Here is a 6,000-nt window from a genome sequence, read left to right as displayed (position 1 = left end):
TCTACAGTTTCCAGTTGTTCTGGGCTATCCTTTGCTCCATAGACACAACCCTACTGTTGATTGGCATCAGTCTGAGATACTTTCATGGTCCCCTGCCTGTGATCATGGTTGCCTACACAAACCAGTGAAGGTCCTGTGTGCTGCCTCATCCCCTCTGTTGCCTAAGGAGTACAGGGACTTCGTGGATGTCTTTGTCAAAGCTTGTACAAGCTCTTTACCATCACATTAGGCATATGGGTTTACTTGCAATTTTTCATCTTTGGTTAATCCTATCACCGATCTCACTAAAATGGACAGTGACCCACTTCAATGTGACCTGCTGCTAACCAGGCATTTGAAACTTTGAAAAAAGCCTTTGCTGATGCTCCGGTTCTAGCGCGTCCTATCCCTCCACCACCCTTCCTGCTAGAGCTTGATGCATCTGAGACAAGAGTAGGTGCCCTCCTGTCCCAACGTCCTACACCTGAGAGGTCCCTGCATCTTTGTGGCTTTTTTATAAAAAACTGTCCCTGGCCAAAAGCAACTATGATATAGGTGATAGAGAATTGCTGGCTATAATTTTGGCTCTCAAGGAATGGCGTAATCTCCTTGAGGGGACCATTTTACCTGCATTAATACTCACGGATCATAATAATCTGAGAATAACTCTCTGAGGCCAAGAGACTATATCCATGACAGGCTAGGTGGCCGTTATCTTTATCTTGATTCAATTTTGTGATGTCTTACCTTCCCATGTTTTGACCATATTCTGTGGCATCCAGGGAAGAGATAGTTGTCCTTTCCAATCATACCTCCAAATCAGATACTGGCATGCATTTGCACCATCCTGACTTCTCCGCTTGGAGAGGAGATATTGTCAGCCCAGCCTCTCTCTCCTCCGACCACCCTTTGGCTCCTGTGCACATACCATGAATCCAAAGCAGCTGGTTATCCAGGCAATAATCAATTAATCTGGTCCCTCACTCAATTATTCTGGTAGCCTAGCATCCGTGCTACATTACTGCCTTCATTGCAGCCTGCCAAGTATGTGCGCAGATTAAGATACCTTCCAGTGTGACTCCTTTCATGCCTCAGCACAGCGGTATAAGCTCCAGGCTGATTATAAACATCTACCTGCTCCGTCCTATCAGGTCAGGGAGAGGGTTTGGCTGTCCTCACGAAATTTGTATCTCCGTGTGTCCTCTCGCAAACTGCAGGCAAAGAGGGCAGACCCAACAACGAAGGTTCCTTAATGCACGAGCAGGACTCCACCAGATCCCCACAAACGTTTAAACAAATTCAAGAGATGCTCAGCAATAGAGTGCAATTTTATTCCAAACGTGTGGCGACATTTCATCCCATTTAGAGGTTTTTATCAAGTCTGGTATATGCACTTACCCATATTGTTAGGACTTCCCGCATGGCCGTCTCACGCCGCTCAGGTCCCAATGTCCTCCGATGACTACTGCAGCGGAACCTGCTCCAGAAAAGTGAATCTTCGGAGGTAGTGGGTACCAGCTCCCAACCGCTACCTTGCAGACCACGAGATAGACCACAAGGTTAGGGGCGCGCGGTCATGGGATCGCTACTCGCGCATACATGAATGGCATACATATATGACCTCTGTTGACCTCAATTACCTTGTTTTCACTCCAGGCTGCCTATATTAGCTCTGTACCATCATTCTCTCACTACTATTGGTTGGTGTAAGTTCATCCTATTGCTTCTGCTTGATTTTGATGCAGCATTAACTGGTTCAGCAATTTGAGCTACAGTAGCTTGTCTGTTGGGTTTGACCTCAGGGGCCAGCCTTCGCCCCCCCAAATGCATCAGTGAGCCTGGCCGTCCATGACCCTGCTGCCGGTTCACTTCTTTTCCTTCCTTGGACTACTAGGTAATGAACACTGCAGCCCGAGGTCACCCCGCAAGAGCTGCAGTTTTGGAGATGCTCTGACACAGTCTTCTAGCCATTACAATTTGCCCCAAAGTTGCTCAGATCCTCAGATATTTACACTTGCCCATTTTCCCTGCTTCTAACACATCAACTTTAAAGACAAAATGTTCACTTGCTGCCTAATACATCCCACCCGCTGACAGGTGCCACGATAACAAGATTATCAGTGTTATTCACTTCACCTGTCAATGGTCAGTGATATTAGAAACTATGTATTCACATGTATCTTATTTAAGACTAATGTGTTTTTCAAATATACTTAAAAATACAGGGTTTGTCTCTATTTTAAACAAAAAATGTTGGAGTCAGGGCCAGACCTAGACATGTGTAGTATACCCAGAATCTGAATCATGAAGTATGGGGCTCGAATTCTATGATTTCCAGAGCTGGTTTTCATTCCCAGTCTGGCCCTGGAAATAGGTGCTGTATATCTACTGAATTCCGCTATTGTGTGTTAATGGAGTTTTAGCCTACTGTACTGGCAGGACCAGTAATCTGAAATTCTATACGCACATTATAATGTCATGATATCCCAGTGTTTTTAAATATATTTAATAGTTAGGATATGTAGTATATACAGGACTTCACTTGTAGATTAAAATGTAAAAGTATAGTTGAATAGAACCCAAGGTATAACCAGTTTGAGAATGTCATGGAGCTGGATAGTCCGACCGACTACCTCCATTGACTTGTGCTCCCTTTACTTTTTTTACATGTTCATTTTTTACAAAGATGTGAAGGCAAGCAACCAAGGAGGACCCTTCTGCTGAAAGTAAAACATAAAAAGGCACGAGTAATCTTTGTCAAAACTCACCTATTGAAACCACAGTCATTCTGTGAAAATCCTTTGTACATAGCATTCATTGAATATAATGTCAGCTATGTCTCTTTGGATCTCATCTTTAAAGAAACTTAGGCAAGACAGTTTTGTTTTTTCGAAAATTATTTTTGGTTACACGGTCAGGTGTACATAGTAGCAGATTAACTTGTGATATAAGATAGTGTGTAACCGTGTACTTTGATGATTTCTACAATTAATAACTTCTGAGGTAAAGGGAGGTTTAAGGTGCAGTGTGGTAGGAGAGAGTAGAGGGGATGGGGTGCAGAGAGACAAGACAGTTTTGATTACTCTGGTGGGACTCTGAAGATTAAGCAGCTGGTGGGAGGAGGAAAGACGGCTTGTAAACTTGTTATGGTTGTCCCAAATCAAGTCTTTGCTGACCATGGTGACAGGGTCGACTTCTATCCAGTGGAGTACCAAGGACAAGTAGAGACAGGAACTGGTGTTCCTGAGCAGTCCACGTCGTTCTTCCAATAGACCTGGAAGGTATTATGTTACTTTGTTATACTTTATCTCATACATATTACACATAACCCACATCATTGTGTCCAGTAGTAGTAAGGGAAGCAAGATACATCTTCTATGTATCTTAGATAATTGAGCAAAAGTATTTTTATTCCCATAGGAATGAGGAAAATCCCAGAGGATTTTGTCAGGTCACTTATCCTGTGTTAGTTGGCCATCTGAAGGTGGTCTGGATGAGGAAGTGATTTTGTACGTTTTGGGGAGGTGGGAATCAGATTTGAAATATACTGATATTTGATTAGAAATATCCACTAAGAGGCAATGAAGAAATAAATAGAAGAAGAAGAAAATGTCATGGTTTAAGTAAAAGTAAAAAGGGAAAATTGTTAAAGTTAGTATGGTGGGTGATGCTGACTGGGACCGCTGATGGTTGTCCCAACACAGATAAGCCACCCTGTATTACAACCAGAACCAATCGTCATATATCCCTCACTCCCAAATGAAGGTTTAAGAACCTCTGGTTGCCTCTGAACCTCAACTAGATTACAATGAGTCTGCTGGAGTTCACCCCGAGAATTATTAAGTCCTCAAAATAAGACCAGAAGTATGTCAAGAGCAGAAAAACAAGCACATACATTTCTCCTTAGGGAGACATTGGTGGCAGGGAACAATGGTGTAAGAAGGCGATTTGCCTACGTACTCTACTCCACTGTATACCTGATGAATTGGATCATTCCTATTTTCTGAACATCCAGGAAAAATAGTGCCTCTATACCAACCATTGTTTTGGTCACAAATCCCAATTTGGGAAGATATAGATATGCTGTTAAAAACACTATTCACAAGTATATTAGAAAATAATATTGTAGGCTATCAAAGCCTGTGGAAAAGTTCCACTGGATCTTTTTCAAGTACATGAATACAGGAAAGAGATGAGTCTCCATCAGTGATTTTACAGAAGCTGTAAGAACAAATGGAGGATTAGATTCAACAGCCCCAGAATATCAGAGAACTTTGCTTACTCTGTATATTACCTAAAGCTATTCAGATATATAGCAGAAGTTAAACAAAACAGAAGTGTTGTGAAGAAATGTAAGTGAAATTTTAGAAATAAGTCAAAAAGTATACTTGTAGAGAGATCAGGAAAGGGAGAAGCATGATGATAAAAAACACAAAGGGAAATAAGGAACAAGCTAAAATGATAGTAGTAGCAGTAAAAGGACAATAGATGATAGAAAAAAGGGTCCCAAAAAACTCATTCTGCAATAAAAGAGTACATAAAAATGTATTTATTCTAAGCAAGCAAGACATTGAAAGAGGTTCAATGCCTTAGACAGGAAAGAAAAAGATCAATCCGATTGAGAATGATCTGGTCAAAAAAGGTAAGGGGAGGATCCATCCCCTTTTTAATCGACACATGCACTACTTACTCAATATTGCCCAATATTGGGGACTAATGCCTAATCAAACCACCAGGATTATTGATGGGATTTATTCTATGTTAGCTATTACCCAACCCATGAAGCTGGAGGTAGAAGCAACGACAATCACACACAGTTTTCTGTCATATAAAATTCCAGTTTCATGAATAAAGCCTTCCTACATCCATTCTCCTGTCTTGTCTAACTTTCTTTACAGATAAGAGCCAGATACATAGCCGACAAGTGAATTCTCCTTAATCGTTCATAAAAGTTATTTTTTGCACCCTCTCTAGCTGTGTTGCATAGTACCTAGAACTATAGTAAACATTAATATTAGAAATTCCAAATATAAAGAAGAAAAATCAAGAAGGATTAATTATCTTATTAAGCAGTATATTTATATGAAGATCTCATAGAAAAATAAAAACAAATATAATATATAAATATTTATACCTCACCTGTAGTTAAGGCTATTGGCATAATTATGTAAACCAAATTAATTTTTTTTATCATTTTCTACTCTGCTTAATTATGGCTATATAGAAGCCTTGCTATTGTATTGTATTTTTTTATTAGAGAGAATAATTAGGTCCCAGTTTAGATGTCTTTATTAACATCTTTAAGCAGGTGTTGCCTCTTTAAGTTTGGCTCTGAGACGCTTTTGTTTTAACCAAGATGACAGGCCCTGTTTAACTATTCCCTTTTAAACATCCAACCATCTGGAGTGATATGGAATGAAGAGTCATTGTTTCTGATTTGTCCTGAAATTTATGGAATTTGGCATAGATATTACTCGGTTATTTTGGTTAAGGGAGCACAAATAGCATGTTAAGAAAATAAATCTTAACAAATTAATGAAAGGTAATTTGTGGCAACCAGATCAAAGAATACAGAGGAAACTGCATGCTTAAAAATATAAATCTGTCCAATTATTATTCAAACAAACATGAAAAAGAAATAGTGTCCTGTTGAGGCATGATTGGCCAAGCATCTGGGCTGTCATTCATGTAAAATTATGTTTTAGACAGCTGCAGGCTTTTCCAGGGCAGCAATGCATAGAAAACCATAAGCTTTAGAGTTCATATTAAGGAAGCTTCTGTAGAATACATTTGAAAAATGTATATAAATAAAATATAACATTACTCAATACAAAATTATATTATTAACTACAAACTTTTATAACAAAAAAAAACAAAATATGCTAAATATCAGAGATGTTTTATTGATGCAGATCAAAATGATTAATTTATTATTATCTAATTTTAAGGTACGGTAATTAATATTTTATTATATGTATATAATTACATAGCCATGTTAATGGCCAGACTGTTACATAAAAG

Source organism: Spea bombifrons, chromosome 1 (assembly GCF_027358695.1).
Source record: "Spea bombifrons isolate aSpeBom1 chromosome 1, aSpeBom1.2.pri, whole genome shotgun sequence".
Classification (NCBI taxonomy): Eukaryota; Metazoa; Chordata; class Amphibia; order Anura; family Pelobatidae; genus Spea; species Spea bombifrons.
Note: the sequence above shows the minus strand (reverse complement) of the source record.